This window comes from Phyllobates terribilis, unplaced genomic scaffold, assembly GCF_046119375.1.
Source record: "Phyllobates terribilis strain yellow unplaced genomic scaffold, ASM4611937v1 Scaffold_8__6_contigs__length_399053987, whole genome shotgun sequence".
In the NCBI taxonomy this organism is placed as follows: Eukaryota; Metazoa; Chordata; class Amphibia; order Anura; family Dendrobatidae; genus Phyllobates; species Phyllobates terribilis.
In genome coordinates, this window is record NW_027362768.1 from 159,434,838 (window position 1) to 159,455,115 (window position 20,278).

Sequence of the window (20,278 nt, forward strand, 5' to 3'; positions counted from 1 at the left end):
TTGTTTTTTTTCTTCTCGCTCCAGTGTTTCATCCTGAACCCTCCAAATATTCAGGTGGTAGAAAAAGATCTACTTCAAAATGAAAAGTTTCCCAGACCAAGATGTAAGTTCATATAGTATCACTATTTAGTTTTCTGTGTACTCTGTAGTGCTGCTGTACTTTCTATCCATTCTTCACCTTCTCTTTAGTCGCTGACAACAAGCAGAAATGTTGAAAATGGTAAATAACTGGTGATTCTCAATTCTACCGCTTGTATTATTTCCTTTATTGGTCGGCAGACTCTTCCTTCAGGTTTCACCAGCAGCGGATGCTGACAGAAGTGACTCCTGTGCAAGAACAGTATCTGGGCCCTTTGCAGTCCAATAGCTCATCATAATGCACAATCCCACCTGCTTTACCTCTTGGACCCCTGTGTGATCGCACCACTGTTATGGCCGCCTCTGCAGCTTTTCCAAAATTATTTGTCCTTCTCTTTGCTCGCTTTGGACCAGGTATTTTCTGATAACTGGTCCATGGACTTGTCCATCTCCACGTGGTGTCTCACCTGTACACGGACAAAGAGACATGAGGTAACAATTACAAGGCTGGACCTTGCAGATGGCTGCCCCCCTCGCTCCGTGCCCCCTTCCTCCCTGTGTTCTGGGTGTGTCCCTCATTCTAAAACTATAAAGAGTAAAGTGTTTGCTGCCTGTCAGCGAGCGACAGCCTGTGGGCGGCTGCTGGTTGGATGATGCTGGAGCCGGGGCTGGTCCTTCTCATTCACTTCTTCATAAACTAAACCAATGCACGACACAAAGTTGTTTCCGCTTTCCTCTCCACTTCTCTCACTGGCTCTTTGTCTCCCCTCATCCAGGTCACTAACTCAATCCTCATCTAAGTGGCTCCAACTAACTCTGCTCTAACCTTCTCCTACAAGAGGCATGAGGTTCCCCGCACCTCCTTTTAATATTCCTAACTTTTTTTACATAAGTGGCTTGGAGTTTACTGATTCCTTTACGGATACATTACAGTCCGACCGCCTCCGCACTGTGTAAGTACACGGTTTATTCTGCAACGCCTGCGCAGTTCATGGTAAAATTGCAAAATTTGGGGACAAAATGGCAAAACTTATTTTATTTTTTTAATGGCACAGCTCGCACTTTTGCATCCTACGACGCACTAAATGGCCAATGTCGCTGCAGCAAATCGGCGCTCACGACTCTAGCACAAGTCTGGACAGAACTTGATGGGGCATAAGCGGAATCCCATTATCTAACGTTGGCTCAGTTTACACCTGCGTTATCTTGTCAGTGACTAATTTTTTTTCCTTTTTTTTTGTAGCAAATTTTCCTAACCAAACTGATTGTAGTATAATTAAATTGACTTTTGTTAAGGTTTTTTTTCCTACACTGCAGTTGTGCACCAATTACTCATAATTCTCCGTTACAACTTTTTTTGTTTGTGCTGCAGTTTATTCATTCGATTGTTTTACGTTTACACAATTCTGACCTCCGTAATCTCCTAGTGATGGTCGTGCAGAGCGGACCACTAGCGTGGGGTACCAGGTGCTGGCACTGCTTTGTGGGTCAGGATCTGATGCCCCCTTGTAGCCTTGATGTCGTTACATAACACGTCTCCAAATGCAGGGATTTCATAATACACCAGGTCTACAGGACCAAACCTCAAGATGGCGCTGGCCTAGGTGCGGCTCGTTGAATAATTGGCTTTCATTGAACGAAGGACGCACACTTTTTGAGGGGTGTAGTATAGAACGAGAAGGGAGCGAGGAGCTGAAGAACAGACCTGCATAGACTAATGAACAGGGAGACTAGGCTGCAAAAACTTATCCAATCAGGTCCTTAGTTTGTGTAGTGTAATGTCATAAGTGTCTTTGTGCATAAAGATATGAATGTGTGTGTTTAGTTTTTGTGCATATCTGTGTGATGGTGTGCACTTTTTTTCTTCACTCTTGTATTCATGTGTGTGCATTTAGATGTCTCGGAGGATGTGTGCACATGCGTCTTAGTTTGCATCTCTTGTTTGTGTTTTGTGAGTTTGTATCAATATGATTGTGCATGTTTTTGTAACTTGTTTGTATCTATTGTAAGCCTGTACTGACGTAATGTGCACACACAATTGTGTATATATGTGTGTAATATATATAATTTTTTTTTCTTTTTACATGCGGTTTTATTGTTAAACGCAACATTTTACAGAATCCGGAAAGTGCATTAAACTGCTGAAATCATGCACACATTGCTTATTTTTTTTTCCTTGCAGTTTTAGATTAGCAGCATGTCAATTCTTTCAGTGCTTTTTTTCCAGCAGTTTTAAGCCCTTCTAATGCAACTTAAAAATATGCCTGTTTGATGCAGCATTTTCTCTGCCAGCGCATCAGTGTTTGCTGCGGCTTCTTCTGAACTTATGCATATACCTAACCCTTTCAGTTCACCCCCTTGTCTGAATGGCAATGCGGTTTTGACTCCATTTCTGTTATTTGCCTATTTTATTATTGTTTTCCTATAATTGGTCAGGTCAGTTTTGTTTAGGTTGCATTCACACTGCAGCTGAAAACCGTAGAAGCCTGGTGCTGCTCTGGTCTTTCCACTGTTTCCCTGCACAATCACCGGATCAATGGCTGTTTCATCTGCAGCGTCACCACTGTGTGTGAACACAGCCTTGGGCTCATTAAGACAAGTTGACTTTTTTTTTTTTTTTTAGGAAGGAGCCTTCATTAGGACGCTCGATCACAATTATTGGCTTGTGTAAATGGGTCGAGGCCAGAACAAGCAAACCGCTCATTCTTTGGATCATTGTATTTATGCCAGCATTATAGCCATCTTTCTCGGCAGCACATCGCTTCATGTAAACAGGACATGTGCGGCTGACGATGATGATCTATGCACATCATACTAACGATGGCTTTCTGGTCGGTTGGTCGCAGTCTGCTCATCTAAATGAGTTCTTAGACTTTATCCATAGGAAATAAGTGTTCTCAGAATTAGACGGGCGCCCATGTCTGGGTGTAAGGACACAGTAACTCGTGTGGATGAGTCATTGTGCGCAGGAAACGGCCAAATAAACAAAAGCAGCAAGTAGAATGTGTCCATGTGTTTCTCTAGCTGTTGTGGGACTACAACTCCCAGCATGTTCTGCTGTGATCTATTGGTTATTTTTTTTTTTTGTCTGAGATCTGTGAATGATCATCTATCCATATAGGGACCCCCGGGAAGTTTATTACATCCTGGGCAGACAGGGCAGAGCCATTTCCTGCTCCAGAGGCGATTTCCTCAGATGCCCCCTGTGTCATCAGATTCAGAGACTGCAAGTTGTTGGCTGGAACATGCGACGGCGCTCACCCAACTTTCCTACGTGCGGCACACGGCGCTCACCCAACTTTCCTACATGCGGCACACGGCGCTCACCCAACTGTCTTAGGGTCCTGAATGGCAAAGTCTGGAGTGTGGGATGCTAGGATTGATGTCACTGTTTTTCTCTGCACATTGCACTCAGCTTTCCTTGTGTCCAGAATGGTAAATTTGCATTGGTCTGTAACGTGTTTTGGTGACTTTTTGGTTGTTTTTGTGCAGAACACTAAAGTGAGCTGAAGGAATACAATCTACAACTATATGGTATTGCGTCCTCCCCTCCACTCTTGAGCAGACGGCTGCATGAATATTTATGACTTGCTTATCCGGGGTGGATTTTCAACTTGCATTAGTAGTGACGTAAAGGAGATTTCCCAAAATTTCACTTACGGATTGTGGAAAGTCTGCAACCTAAATAAAGCTTTGTGGATTTGAGATCTGTAGCGTCTGAATGAAATTTTGGTAAATTTGCAGCATGTCGACTTGTGACGCAGAGCTTGCCCTCTACAATTATCTGCTATCATCTTGTTCTCTCTTCGGTTTCTAGCCTTGTGAGAATGCAGAATGAAGAAGAGGAATGCATGTGATCTTGCTAGGGATTATTTTTATTTTTTATGCCTTTTAAAACCATAAATAAAGCAAACTCCAAAATTTATCGTTTGGATTGGCGCCATATTTTAGGACTCAACTTTTCAGGGCTTGACTTTGCTGTGCACTGTAATCTTTATGGGCACAACTTCTTGATTTTAGGGGTGTTTGTCCCCTTTTATGGCTGTACCATACACTGAAATTCTGGACTTGCTCTCTCACCACCTAAACGCCATGGACAATGGCAAGTGCATCAATCTGAGCTACTTCTGCTGGAGGCAGCTGTGTAATACAACCAGCACCCACCTTGTAGTGCGTGCTAAACTCATGGGTGCGCTCCATACTCCTGCCCTGACCAGGGGTGACCAGTATACTATAATAGGTGCAGGGGTTGCAATCGCACCCAGGTCCTTATCTAGGGGGGCCAAAAGGTCCCTTTGGCCCATATGAAAAGACCATTGCTGTTAGAGACTTGCAATAGTTGTGAGCTTTTGCATTGTGGTCCATTAGCTACAAGTTACGCCACTGCACCTGACATAAACCGCAGATGTCGGGAAGGGTAATGTTCAAACTGTAGTGCCAGTTGTCTGATCCAAAGTCAAATATCGCCTCCATAGACAGTAACTTTACAAAAAAAAAAAAATCTGCTACCTGCAGCTGTCTCTAGATGGCGCTAACCATCTTATACATTGAACTGTATGCTGTGAGATCCCCCTAGAAGAGGCTGCAGGGGATTTGGTGCTCTGAATCAGATACTCTGCCCTGACTGTTATGTAAAGACTTTAAAATGAATCTGTTTTGGCTTTGTACTGTGTGTTTTTTTTTTTTTACCTGTGCACGTACTATGGAAGTGCCAAATCTAGCAGCGTCCTCTCTATTGGCTCAGGCCATAATGTTGCTCCTTATAGTGACAGATTTTGTCTTTCCTCCCAGATGGCAATGAGTCTTGGTAGTGCCAGGGGCGTAACTACAATGGGTGCAGGGACTGCGATCACACCCAGAGCCTAGGGGGCCCAAAAAGTCTCTTTGGCCTATATAAAAAAGACCAATGCTATTAAAAACCTGCAATAATTGGGGGGGGGGGGGGGGTCCGTTGAAACTTTTGCATTGGGGGCCCATAAGCTACAAGTTGCACCACTAGATAGTGCCCTTATTCCTTGCACCATGTTCTTCTTGTCCTTTGGGAATGAGGTTGAAAAGGGTTCAAAGAATGATGATGCAGAGCATGAACACATCTGCTGGGGATTTTTGTTTGTTTACCACTCGGTGGAGAAAGAGACGCCATGTGAACACGCTCTTAGTGACACTTTGTCCTACCATAACCCCACCAAACTGCAGTTTAGGGGCTTTGCCAGGGTATCATTTTAGTCAACTGGGTGGCACCAGTGATTCATGGCGTAGATGGTAGCGGGGTCCCCCTGTCCCCACATTCTGTCTATTTAGGCTTTTTTATACCACTCCACACCCTCCGCTGTAAGAAGAATTCACTTCTAGTCATTGTTTAGTCAATTAAAATTTAGCACAAAGATCTTGAAAATGTTGAGAGATTGAAACAAAAGTTTAGTCTCCTTATCTGTAATTTACATGAAACTTAATCATCCCATATAAATGAGATCTAATCAGTTGCCGACGTTTAATGTGAAGAATAGGATCTCTGTAGAGCAGAGGCAGGACCCGGATACTCTGCCGCCATGGTGGTTGTGATTTGCTTTTGATGTGGTAGTGACTCCATGTCTGCCTGGGGATAAGATGGCGACCCTTTCTCTCTTCTCTTTTTCTCCTCTTCCCTGAGGAGCAAAAAAAATATCTAGAGCCATAAAATCCTTCTGTAATTCTGTTTTCTACAAACCACCTAAACATTTCCATCCGGCACGAGAGCTGCCAAGTCCCCGGCCCATCAGTCTGGGCACGTGGGGGGAGGAGGGCATTGTACGCCCCGGTGTCCTGACCTCCGATATAATAAAGGCCACTGCAGAAATCTATGAAGAGTGGACCCCATCCAAATGGCACCAATTACTGTAAAAGTCCATGTGGGGGTGTGTGCTGGCGCCCTGTGAAGAGAGGAGGGAGGGACAGGAATATGGCGCTGCAGGCATTTCCTACCATTGAGGTCAGTAAGACAGGTGCAAGGCTGCAGCCTGGTGATGGTATTACCAGCGGGTGCAGCACAAGTCACTATTCTCCACCCCAAGTATCGAAGTCCTTGTCCGGTCCCCATTGTTACAAGCTGTAAAGATCACTGTCCTGTACCCAAAGGTCATTGTGCAATGCTGACGGGGGATTTCCCAGACAGTTGGTCACTGTCCTGTCCCTCTAGTATCTGCAAACATGGGGGGTGACAGATTTACTGCGCTCAGAGCACCATTCTCTCAGCAGTTTGTTTTATTGGCACAAAAAAAATGCTACTACTCCAGAATGAATATACTATAAATGAAGACTATATCTCATTTATAGTATGGTATTTAATGTCAATAAAAACTCTTATCTTATATAGCAGATTATTCCCGTCTCCAAAATCCTGTCCCAATATGTAGTAATAATATTAGCAAATACCTCCAATTAGAGATGTAGTATAGTTTTTCTGATTTGCAATGTCTTTCCTCATGTGCAGGCATTGCAGGACCTTAGGTATCCATGGTTACGACTACTGATCTAGTGACGGCTAGTTGGTAGTGCTCATAACCATGGATACCTAAGGTCCTGCAATGCCTGCACATGAGGAAAGACATTGCAAATCAGAAAAACTATACTACATCTCTAATTGGAGGTATTTGCTAATATTACACCTACTACATATTGGGACAGGATTTTGGAGATGGGAATATCCCTTTTAATTGGAAGTTTTGTTCCAAATTAGGGTGTATTTTTAGCCTTAACTAAGACACAGCAGTGTCGGCTGTATATAGGGCGAGTCTGATCCCATTCACTGTAGGAAGGGTTAAATCTGCTCTTTGGCAGTTTATAGGTTCATGTATTAATTACAACTTATCCAGTTATATGTATATTTACAATTAAATGCTGCCTAATGACCCTCTATCAGTGGCAGAGGGGTAAGGCCGCCATTAATGAGGTGGCAGCCATCACCATTGTATAACGTAATCTGGATACTGATGATATTTGCTAGTAACTATGGATGACATTCAGCCTCCTTCCTATAGAGGAGCATGGCATTTCTATTATAGACACTGTCAGTCGTGGCTCTGAAGACGACTTTACGATCCCATCCCATAATCCCTGGGGATGTCGCCTGCATTACTCTGTTTACAATGCAGGTTGGATTTGCCTTCTAGATCCGTAGACTGGATCACGAGATGTAAATTACACGCAAATAAGATCAGGTCTGTCATTACATCTACCATCTTACCCCATGATATGGAATAGTCTGCTTTGAATATTTGATTGTTGCTTGAAATTGTCCCCAAATGCAGTGCCACTTTGTGTAGATACTTTTTTTTTTATCCCGTGCATTAACTGCCATTGTTATATCCATGTGACCTAAAGGATCGGTGGGTCACTTTTAAAGGGATCTGTCAGTTTTTGGGGAAGGTGGTGGTGAAATCCTGCTATTTACTTGCACATGTATCTCTTGCAAAGACAAGTCCATCCATAACTTTAGCCGGTCAGTTACTGAGAAATTGTTGTTTGAATTAATATGCAAATGAGGCTGAAGTGCTTTCAGCATGTGGAAGCACTTCCCAAACCTCTGCTCACTTATGCCCAGAGCTTATCTTCTGCTGCTTGACTGGTATCAAAGAAGGTGTCAATGAGCGGAAGGTGGCGTTCGGCATTGGGTAGAGCTGAGGACAACCGTTTTAGGAAGTGCTTCCAGATGCACTTCCCCCTTATTGCACATTGATGCGAATAGTGACACTTCTTTTGGGGGGGGTTGAACCTCACTAGGGCTGCAATAGCTAAGAGTTTACCTTCTCCATCAAGTGGTAATACAACAAGTGGGGGGGCTCAAGTTCTCGCTCACCCAGTCCTTGGTATGATCCAGCACCATGGGGCCTCGTTGTCCCCTGCTATGGGGGTCCCATGATTGAACAAGGTCATTAGCCGTGTAATGACATCTAACCCTCCCGGACAGTGAGAGGTGATGTCCTTGGCTTTTCTCTGGGAGTTGTCTGCAGTCGTCTTTGATCTTCTTATGTTTGTTTAGGGTCTACTACCAGCCTCGCTCAACATCAAAGGAACGCGCCATCTTATATAATTTTCTTTTTTTTTTTCTCATAGCGCCAATTTGCACATAATAGCTGCAGTCACGTTTCTGCTTCCTTGTGGCTTATTAGAATGCGCCTTAATGAAGCTTCAGAAGACCTCAGGGCGCGGTCACGCCGGAGCAGACGCGTTTCTCAGGCTGCAATGCATTATTCATGGCGGTGGAGAGTTCATAAAGTAATGTAGTTTTTTGAAAAGTTACAGAATATAGTAAAAAGTTACATGTAGAGAACATCGTATTGCAGATATTGATTTACTGAGGTCATTGAAGTTTCTCTTGTACATCATGATAACGATCAGCTCAGAACACCGATGCTTTACCTGCACCAGGTAATGGACATGTCTCCCCATCCCCACCATGACAAACATGGCTCATCTACATCTGGAGGAGACATGAGGATGCCTATGAATGAAGTCCACCTTCCTGAGGGTAAATCTTATCCAAACCTAAGGGATTTCATTTTAAAGGAAAAGTTCCATAGGACAATTTTTGCAACAAGTAAAATACCAAAGTTTCCCCAATCTGTTACCAGGCACCTAAAATGCCTCCATATATCTCCTCTACAGAAACGAAATGGGACAATGGTATAAGATAAATCCATGTAGTCTGTTCAGTAAACACCCTAATTCCACTGCACAATGCAATAAACATCACAATCAAAGAAAACAACATGTTGGGATCCGTTATTATTGTGATGTTTGCTACTCGAAATGGTTAAAATATTTTGTGCAAATGTGTTTTTTTTTTTTTTGCTTGTAACTTTCTACTAAAGTTTTTTTGCAAAATCTCCACAATTTCTACATGTAGATAAAATTACTCCATGGGGAAGAGTAGAATACATTTGCGCACAAATTTCAAGTTATTAAAAAGTTGCAATTGATGAATCGGTCATAAATTTGGAACTTTATCCACAATGAACTTAAACAAACAAACAAAAAAAACCGGCAAACCCATCACCTAAAATAGACTCTAAAGGAAAAAGGCGCGAATGATTAACAGGTGAAAAATGCCCCATAAAAAAACAAAGCAAGAAAATGTGATTTAGACACTATGGGCTCCAAACTCAATGTCGGTAAAGTGCGGTGGAATTAATGGCGCTATAGAAGCACGTAAATAAAGCAAAATATGAGCCAGCATTATAAAATTTTAATTTTTATATATAAATGGTGCCTAATTATGCCTCTGTGTAGGAGCTTTCAATAGAGGTTTAAAGGAACAAAACAGAAGTGTTTGAACTGAGCAAGAAATCTCGCCGTCCTCACCATTGTCGTTTCCGGATCATACAGAAAATGCTGCCGTCATGAGGGCAGAGACATGAGGGCCCTGTGCAAGAACTGTGCAGCCATTGGTGATAGAAACTGCTTTAGAGGTGGAAGCGGGCCCCCCTATAACATTGGGGCAGGGCCCACAAAATGTCTGTCCCTGGTCAATCAGAACTCTGCACAGAACGAAGGAGTTAATCTGATCAGTTCCACCTTGTGGCGGCCTGCTGAAGCCCTGCCCCATTCTCCAAAGGGGAGGACCTTGTAAACACAGCACAGAGGGGGGAGGCTTCTGCTGCAGCCAGTTATTATACAGCCAGACATCGGAAAGGGAGGATTGGATTAGGTGAGGCACAGCTGATCTGCTGAGGAACACACAAGATTTCTTGGAAGTTTTAAATTTAATATGAAATGAAAATGAGCTAAGCACTTTTAAAACTTTTTTTTTTTTTTTTGTCACGCACAACTTTTTTGGGGCACTCAATGGGTTCTATTTGGTCTTTTGTTGTGCACCATCAAAACCGTAAATTAATCCACTTTATAGGACTTTGGTTGCACAAGTGTCCAAATAAAACTACCCCAGAACGGAGCCAAACTCTCAAGTCCCCTTTTTGGTGGTGGCCATGATGTATTTGCCTCTTGGCACTCCTCTAATCCCGCTTGACAATGTATCAATCCCTTCATTCATTGCCTCTGAAGATTCTGTTCTTGTTTCCTCCTCCTGGTCTCGTACACAGGGAGATTCCATAATCTAGAAGGGAGGCTGAGCGCCCAGAAGATGACGGGTGCTGGTGGTAGGTTGGGCTGATGGCTGCCATTGGCATGTGGATTCGGGTGAGGATGTTTTCCAAGTGGTTCTCTCGGTGACTCATCTCGGTTGTGGTGTTGTCAGGCGTTGGCTGAAACCCTGTTTCTATGTATCTAATCACAGATTATTTCCATTTGTTGCAGGAGGAGGAGGAGGAGGATGCGTCTCACTGGAGGATGAGCGACGTCTACAAATCCTACAAGACTGAGGCCACCTCCGCCTAATACACGGCCATACAATGACACTAGTGGAAATATAGACCACTGAGGTCCAGCCTAGAATGTGCGGTGGGGGCCACCTACTCAAAACCCCAATCTCCAAGACATTTGGCCGTGGTCTGACCATATGGCCATTAACACCCAGTTTAACTCAAGAGAAGTGTTCACATTCTCCCTAATACTGGTCTCTGTACAATACAGGGTAAGTGACCCAAAAATATCATCTAAAAACATGCCAACTTTTTGGCAGTTTTATTCCAGTTTGGGGGAAATCCTATTGAATTGATATGAAAAGTAATTCTTTCCTTAATAAATTTTTAGTTTTTAAGCTCTCTGCTTCCTGCTCAGTAGGAATGTGTCCTGGTCTTGTGAAGCTCACGTACAGTAGGTTCCTGTCTCGTTTCAGTATCTGAGTGGAGTCTTGTATTGAACCGTGCAACTTATCCGGCCATACACATGACGTGGCTATCGGCCAAGTGCTCATGCTTTTTAATAGGGAAAGACCATGGCTTGGACTGGCCCACAGGTGAGCAGGTGAATCCCCTGGTGGGCCCCAGTGCAGAACTAAGCCACTTCCCCCTTACCCCATAATATTGGCATTAGTTAGCCCAATACAATTGATTTTGTATGTACAGACAACCTCATCTCCTCATTCATCCAACAAACTATCCAGTTTATTAATATATATAGAAGCGGAAGAAAATTTGGATAATATATTTGCATGTAGCTGAGAAGTGGGCCCCCAGAGTCAAGATTACTGGTGGGCCCTTGCCATCCCAGTCTGATACTGGAAAGACCCATATGGCACCGGCCGATCTTCTTTGGTGGGGAAGAGTTGACATTAGAACTACTAGATCCTGCTCTCAATTTTTTGGGAGGCCCCCTCCCCCCATACACATGAGCAGGCTCAGCCTACTTTCATTTAACATGCCTCAATAAGGTTGTTAGACTTTTATTCATAGCAATAGATTCCTAATGAATGCCAGCAAGCAGAGATCTTGGATACCGCAAGGAACTGGTAGTAAATATTTTGGAGACTGGTATTTTATTTATAGACCATTGAGTCCTCTAGTATTAAAACTTCACCTTGTCAATGTTTATGGGGGCAGAGCAGGATCTACGTATGCTCCAGCTCCTTTGTTTTTCTGTAGTTTTTTGTTCTTTTCTTGAGGTAGACCTTTCACTTGTATAGCTTCCCATGAGCAGGGGTCAGGCCCCAGTCCTGTTCTGCCACAAGGTGAGGTTTTAATACTAAGTATAGGACTAACCTGATTGGGGTACACCTTGTCGTGGTGGGATGGCGCTTACGTTTTTTTTTTTTTTTTTTTAATATGTACCCTATGTTATTTATATATACTATTTACTTACTACAGGAAACATGCTCATTTTATTTCTATCTTAGGTTTTGTCTTTTTAAATGGCCACAGTGTGAACATGCTCCTATACGTTGCACATATTCCACCTTTATGTTCCGACTCATTTCTTTTTGTTTTGCTTCTTATTTATAGATTGGATAAATTTTACTTGCTGAAACTGAAAATATAGTGACGCGCTGTAGCTATGTAGTGGCTATAAGGCAACAGTCCCAGCTCTTCATTGTATTGAATGGAACCTTTCAGAATTTTAAAGGTTTATTGCAATTTCTGCACGTAAACGTCATTCAATCTAAATATACTAATGTCAGTAAAAGGTACAGCGCTGCGATCACTTAACGTCAGTGGGAAAAAAAAGAAAGCGGCACTAAAAAAAAAGTTCAGAAATGGAGCCATACAGTGACTAAATACTACCGCTCTATAGTGCTCATATACTGCCATAAAGTGAATTAAGAATTGAGCTAGATGTTCAGATACTACCACTATAACTGAGCTATATAGTGAGCATATGAAAGGGCCATATAGTGCTGAGTAATACTGCCATATAGTGCCACGGAGTACAAATGGTAAAGGAGATGGCAGAAGGTTGTGCATTGTGGGGAAGTAGCAGAACTGCATTATTTTTGAGCACCATTGATTCCATCATAGCGGCACTGAGCTACTTCTGGATATCCGATGCATGCTGACAATGCATTCTGGGAGTTGTAGTGCACTACACCCACCATACAGTACAATGAACTGAGAGCCAACAGGACACCCGAGTCGTCACGATGTCCTGTAGACATTAAATATTGGTATTTAATTTGGTACATAAGTTTGTCAGGCCTGTCCAAACAATCTTTACCCACCATCATATTCCTGAACCAGGTGGCCCTGCCTGTGTAATAGTCAATCTCTTCTCTCTAGCATTGTATTCATGAACCAGGAAGCTCTGGCTGAGCGTTGCATATTTCAGATAACTGTTCTTTTAGACAACGAGCTCGCAAGTGCACAAGTCGGAGTATGTAGCGTCTTCTGATTACTAACACGCTCTCCATACTGTAGGAATCCGCAGAGACTTGGACTGCGATCACCCCCACCGTCCTCTGCTGCTGACGTTGACACTCCGCATTTTGCTGTGGCTTACGGGATTCCTGGCAGAGTGATTTGGAAATGTATCTATAAAATCACATTGCCAGGGATTTCCAATCAGTCACAGATCTGTCGTCCATGTGTCTGTATGTGAAGTCTCTCCAGACAGCTGGGGCCCGAGCGGTGAAGACTGTACGGCGGTGCGAGGTCCAGAGGGGCAGGACTTAGCTGGCTCTGTGAACAGGTCTGTTGGGTTTATGTTCACAGTGGCTAAGTTCCACCTCGCTGGGGCTGCGGAGCAATCGGCAAGAGGACCATCAACTCTATATAATGTTAGTAATGTATCAAGTAAGTATTGACTCCTGTGTGAGCGAAACGCGTCAGCAGCACTAATGTCTCCTGTGATGTTTTACCTGTAGTGATTTAGAGTCCAAACTTATTATTTTTTTTTTCCCTCCCCTTAGGTTGTGTGTGCACTTGTGGTTTTTTTTTTTTCAGGCAAATACCAGCTTTTTTAAAGTGCTTTATAAAAAGAAAAACTAATGTGCACAGCAAGTCCTTTTGACATTGCTGTGCATATATTCCTCATTTTGTAACTTCTCTTAACCGCTTAAGGCTTCAAAAGTCATAAATTGTCCTTTTCTTCTAGCGACTTCTTCTTCTTCTTCTGCTTGGAAAACAACAAGGTTGTGTATAATCTATTAAAAAACCCCCGCTGAGCTGCTACCAAAAACTACCGGAAAACGGTCTTCGGCTTCAAAAACAATGCTGGTTGATAAAGACGCTGTGTACACATAGCCTTACTCCGGATTGGATACAATTATGGCGAATACTGCAACTTTGTGGGCAGGAAAAGGTCAGGAAGTCTCATCTGTAATTGCAAAGATCAATGCTTGCTGTCACTGAATAGAAATGCTCAATGTTTACATCTATTGTGATCTGATGTAATGACAGGACACACATGGCTGCCAGTTTTGGAAGGATTCAATAAAATGAACAATCATCAAATTTAAATATATTGTCTTGTAACAAATTATTACTAATGAGGAAGAAGGGGAACAAACAAAACTTGCCCCTCTAAAGGTGGTGAGTGAACAGCACTTAAAGGCTCGTTTAAAGGGTTTGACAGGCAATACACCTGTGACACATGCAGGGATAACAGGTGTGACACATGCAGCAGCGGCAGCACTTTCATCGGGGCCGAGCATGCCGCAAATGCTCAGCGAGTACCTGAGCGTGCTCGTTTAAAGGGTTAAACGAGCACGCTCGCTCATCACTATTAATCGCAATTTGACGTTTTCAGCTAATGATATTTTGGTGCACTGGGTCTTCTTCTCTGGCCTCTCCTCCTGTATTTCTATGACAGGTCACAGATTTTTTTATTTTTTAAGTGACCTGCCTCCTTCTTTAAATTTCATGCTGCAGTCGCTGATGTGTGCAGCTTGATTCCGTGGCCGGTCTTCAATAAAATGGCACCGGAGATTGCGCACGTGCAAATCAAGATCTTGGCTTAATGATAATTGAGCCGAGATCTGCTCCGACTCTAGTGCCATTTTATTGAAGACCAATCGTGTAATGAAACGGTACACATGCTTCCAATGCCAATTGTGGAACTTTAAAAAAAGGGGGGGGGAAAGCAGACCACTGAAGAAACACACAGGAGGCAGGCACAGAAGACCCTACCTCCAGTCCAGCCCCTATGCACTGTAATATCGTTAGCCAAAAACGTCAAATCCTGATTAAACAAGAACCACAGATCGGATTGATTCACCAAAGGTATCAATGTAATCCGACCACAGCGCCATTATGGCCATGCATTTACTTTACATTGCTAAATCCTGCTGACAGATCTCAGGTTCTTTAAAAGCTCAGCTATCATGGAACGCCGTGTGGAACGTGTTATACTTTACAAGCTGTAAAGATTTCTTATTTAGCACATGACTGTACAGTAGAGCATCCGGTGTCCAGATACTGAACCAACAGGGGGACGGTGAGGGATGTGATATCTGAACTTGGGGAAACTAGTGCAACTCTGAATGCAGCTCTGGATGTGACCAGAGCACAGGATATGCACTTGAAACTCTTCTGTACTGTTCTTTGTATTTGCACATTAAAACTATTTTAATAAAAAGGTTGAAATATTCATTGTCATTTTGTATCAGAAAATGTCTTTTAATGTGGTACTATTATTATTTTTTTTTTAAGCTGCCTCCTTGGAATCTCAACTGTCTTTGGTTGTGTGTGGGGACTTCTTTTTTATTTTAAGAAGCCTTGGTCTGGTGTCACCCCCTTGATTCTCAGGATTCTATTTTCATGAACATCTGAGGCTTTTAAAGAAATAATAAAAAAAAAAATGCTGAATCTGACCCAATTTAGTAAGGCTTGTGTTATACCAATAAACTGCTGCACTAATTTATCGCTTTGCCACAATTTTCCTTATTTATAAAGCAATCTGGACTTTATTACATGAAAGTGATTCAACTGAAAACTGCGCCTTGCTCTAGCAGTCTGCATTGTGTGTGATACATTGTAGCGTATGCAGTTGAGTCTGATCAGACAGATAATGAAACATGTTTAAATATAGTTACACTGCTACATAAATTTGATTATTCTAGCACACTCATAATCCCGCTAGTTTTATGATGATTTTATATTTGATATTTTTTATTGTAACTTTTTTTTTTTTATAACATGACCTTGCTCTTCTATTCCCAATTTAATTATTTTATTAAAAGGGAGCCACTGGGGAAATATATGCATCTTTTATAATTGGTGTACTCCCAAATGCATTAATTTTCATAAATAGGGCTAATCTAGCAGCAGTACTGAGCAGTGTAGCTGTGCATTTAGTACTGGAGTAAGACTTTGTATGTCTCTTCCTTCAGCAGCTCCCTTTTTTTTTTTTTTTTTTTAGTCCCTCCCCATAGACTTTTATGGGGAGTATGTGACCTGATTCCTTTGTGAGCTAATAACCTTTTTGAAAGTGAATAATCAGTCGAGGAGACAGGAGTGAGAGAGGGGCTCATAGCTGGTGTCAGATGCATTTTATATACATACACATTGTGTGTGTCTGGCTACTTATGAAAAGTTTGCTGAAAGGACGGTGCCTAATTATCAGAAATCACATTGTTAGGAGTTCACAGTTCCCCAAGACCAGGGCTGAAATGACCTTTTTATCTGCATAGAGCTGTTAGAGGCAGATCTTATTCACTAATTAAAGGACACCAGTGTAGACTAGAGGAAGACTTTCATGCAATGATTGCAAAAAATAAACGCGTTCAATTTTTTTTTGTTGTTGTTTTGGTGCAAAGCTATACAAACTCATCATATTGCTACACTCGTATCCAGAAGCATCATTAGGAAAATTATCTGAAATCTTATAAAACTGTGCACATGATTGCTTATATTATTGTTTTTGTGGTGTTTTTATTTTTTAATGGATCGAAACGAATACACATGTAGCAAACAACAGTACTCCCCCAACTTGTCCTCCTTACCTGTGTATGTCATTTCTATAGGTGCTGCATATATATGCAGATTTAACATTTAGGAGTAATGGAAAGTTAGCCTTATAGTCTCTAGTGAAAGCTATGTGCCCACAATGCAGAAATGCTCCGGATTTTTTCCTGAGCGTTTCTGCTTTCCCTGGCAGAAAAAACGCATGCGGATTGTCCATGCGGATTGTCCATGCGGATTGTACATATGGATTGTACATGCGTTTTCCTGCCTGGGACATGCGGGTGTGAAGCGTTCTTCACATGCATTTCCGCATGCGGGTTGACAAGTGCTTTCCAAGCGATTTTAGCATCACTTGGAAAGTGCCTTGGTCACACTATATAAATCCATGCAAACAGCATGGATTTATATAGTGTGACTGTAAAAGAATGGTAAAAAATAAATATTATACTTACCTTCTGACGGCTCCCGGTTTCTTTATCCGATGCGTCCTGGCTTGTTGGCAGCTCGCGGTAGACTAAAGGACCTGCCGACGTCAGCGTTTGCGTGACCCGTCACATGACTAAATGATGTCACCGCAGGTCCTTGAGTCCACCGCGATCTGCCAGCAAGCGAAGACAAAGATACCGGGGGCCATCAGAAGGTAAGTATAATATTTATTTTTTATTTTATTCTTTTTTTTTTTTCAGGTACTATGGTACCTGAGTCTGGAGGAGAGTCTCCTCTTCTCCAAACCCGGGTACCATCCGCACATTGAAACGCATGGATTCCGCATCTACAGATCCAGTGATGCGGATTCCATGCGTTCCAATGCAAGTCAATGGCGGCGAAAACGCAGCGCTTCCGCAAAATAATTGGTAGTGCTGCGGATTTTTCCGCAATGATAATCCGCATTGGAAATTTCCGCAGCATGTGCACAGCACATGTGGATTATCATTGGGGAACATGGCAGGCCTTCTCCCAAGCACTTCTGCAGCGGAATTGCTTAAAAAACGCATAGTGGGCACACAGCCTTAGGGTTTGTGCACATGAGTTCTTTTTTTCAGGCAAATTCTGCCTGAAAAATCCCAAAATAAGCGTAAAAAAAATAAAAATAGCATATACAAGTGTCATAATGACTTGGAGTGCATCTGTTATGACTTTTGTACCTTTTTTTTTTTTTTTTTTTTTTTTTTTTAAACCTCCTTCAGCCTTCAAAATCTATGAAACAATTAAAAGAAGTGACGGGTCTGCTCTTTTGCTTGAAAGGCACCAATATTTTCGTGCAGAATACAAAGGAAAAACACTGTCTGCATTTTTCCTTTAGGCCACAGCCCCACTATCAGTATTCGGTCAGTATTTTTTCTCAGGAGTGGGAGCCAAAACCAGGAGTGGGTGATAAATGCAGGATTGGTGACTTGTTTCTATTATACCTTTTCTCTGATTGTTCCTCACCTGGTTTTGGCTCCCACTCCTGAGAAAAAATACTGACCGAATACTGACCAAATACTGATAGTGGAGCTGTGGCCTTAGCAAAACCGTTGCGGGTACGCCGGCATCTGTGTGCGATGGGCTAATGGTTGCTACAATGATTGTCGTGCAGCCTTTCTAGAAACAAAGAAACAACCAAATGGTATTTTTAACGCTTTCCAAGGTGCGGACGCCTGAGAGCGGTTAGGACAGAAACTGTAGTTGTGTTTTAGGCAGTGGACAGTGAGGGGTTAACAAGAACCAGCTCGGGGCGGGATAGAATTCCCAGACAGACGGGGGATCCCAGCACGGAGTCTGAGTCACCCTGGATGGAGGGAGGGGGTGTCTCTACTAACAGTGTCTCCCCTGGCATCTCAGGCCGCTGCTGGCTTTTTTGAAGTGGGTTTGCCCCTGGCAAGTGAGTCTGTAGTTCCTTCACGTGGCGCCAGAAAGGGCTCTTTCATCTGCTGGCGCCCCCAACGTTTATCCCAAACAAGACAGAAAGGATGGAAGTGATCCAGCTCTATCCATGCGAGGTCCACATGGACCCATCCGCCCCGGCAGGCAGCCGCAGCACACCTGTACTCGCCAGCACATGGGGCATCTACCTGCCCTGTCTATTGAGGGTTTGCTCACCACCATCGATCCCATTGATATTTCGGAGCATCAGTGCTGAGACATCGTCCCGTAATTAGTCAAAAACAGGAATAAAAATAAAGCTTTGTATTGTTTCTTGTTCCAGGAATAGTTGTAGAGCAATGTGGGGGTGAGGCCCGGGTGTGGGGGAGAGGCTGTGCTGTAGGGGTAAGGCCCGGGTGTGGGGGAGAGGCTGTGCTGTAGGGGTAAGGCCCAGGTGTGGGGGTGAGGCTGGGGTGTGGGGGAGAGGCTGTGCTGTAGGGGTAAGGCCCAGGTGTGGGGGTGAGGCTGGGGTCTGGGGGAGAGGCTGTGCTGTAGGGGTGAGGCTGGGGTCTGGGGGAGAGGCTGTGCTGTAGGGGTAAGGCCCGGGTGTGGGGGTGAGGCCCGGGTGTGGGGGAGAGGCTGTGCTGTAGGGGTAAGGCCCGGGTGTGGGGGAGAGGCTGTGCTGTGGGGGTGAGGCTGGGGTGTGGGGGAGAGGCTGTGCTGTAGGGGTAAGGCCCGGGTGTGGGGGTGAGGCTGGGGTGTGGGGGAGAGGCTGTGCTGTGGGGGTGAGGCTGGGGTGTGGGGGAGAGGCTGTGCTGTAGGGGTAAGGCCCGGGTGTGGGGATGAGGCCCGGGTGTGGGGGAGAGGCTGTGCTGTAGGGGTAAGGCCCAGGTGTGGGGGAGAGGCTGTGCTGTAGGGGTAAGGCCCAGGTGTGGGGGAGAGGCTGTGCTGTAGGGGTAAGGTCCGGGTGTGGGGGTGAGGCTGGGGTGTGGGGGAGAGGCTGTGCTGTAGGGGTAAGGCCCGGGTGTGGGGGTGAGGCTGGGGTGTGGGGGAGAGGCTGTGCTGTAGGGGTGAGGCTGTGCTGTGGGGATGAGGCCGGGGTGTGGGGGTGAGGCCCGGGTGTGGGGGAGAGGCCCGGGTGTGGGGGAGAGGCTGTACTGTATGGGGTGAGGCTGTGCTGTGGGGGTGAGGCCCGGGTGTGGGGGAGAAGATGTACTGTATGGGGTGAGGCCGGGCTGTGGGGAGAGGCTGTGCTGTAGGGGTGAGGCCTGGGTGTGGGGGTGAGGCTGTGCTGTGGGGGTGAGGCCTGGGTGTGGGGGTGAGGCTGTGCTGTGGGGGTGAGGCCTGGGTGTGGGGGAGAGGCCTGGGTGTGGGGGTGAGGCTGTGCTGTGGGGGTGAGGCCTGGGTGTGGGGGTGAGGCTGTGCTGTGGGGGTGAGGACTGGGTGTGGGGGTGAGGCTGTACTGTAGGGGTGAGGCTGTGCTGTGGGGATGAGGCCGGGGTGTGGGGGTGAGGCCCAGGTGTGGGGGTGAGGCTGTGCTGTAGGGGTGAGGCTGTGCTGTGGGGATGAGGCCGGGGTGTGGGGGAGAGGCTGTGCTGTAGGGGTGAGGCTGTGCTGTGGGGATGAGGCCGGGGTGTGGGGGTGAGGCCCGGGTGTGGGGGAGAGGCTGTGCTGTGGGGGTGAGGCTGTGCTGTGGGGGTGAGGCCCGGGTGTGGGGGAGAAGATGTACTGTATGGGGTGAGGCCGGGCTGTGGGGAGAGGCTGTGCTGTAGGGGTGAGGCCTGGGTGTGGGGGTGAGGCTGTGCTGTGGGGGTGAGGCTGTGCTGTGGGGGTGAGGCCTGGGTGTGGGGGTGAGGCTGTGCTGTGGGGGTGAGGCCGGGGTGTGGGGGTGAGGCCCGGGTGTGGGGGAGAGGCTGTGCTGTGGGGGTGAGGCTGTGCTGTGGGGGTGAGGCCCGGGTGTGGGGGAGAAGATGTACTGTATGGGGTGAGGCTGGGCTGTGGGGAGAGGCTGTGCTGTAGGGGTGAGGCCTGGGTGTGGGGGTGAGGCTGTGCTGTGGGGGTGAGGCCTGGGTGTGGGGGTGAGGCTG

The 20,278-nt window shown here is 45.1% G+C and overlaps 1 long non-coding RNA gene across 1 annotated transcript; it reads left to right on the forward strand.

The window, feature by feature from the left end:
• Window positions 1-740: 740 nt before the first annotated feature.
• Window positions 741-15,016, forward strand: LOC141156990 (uncharacterized). The gene is made up of 3 exons (XR_012247730.1): window positions 741-1,031; window positions 10,369-10,645; window positions 13,537-15,016. It is a non-coding gene; the product is annotated as an uncharacterized lncRNA (long non-coding RNA).
• Window positions 15,017-20,278: the final 5,262 nt, after the last annotated feature.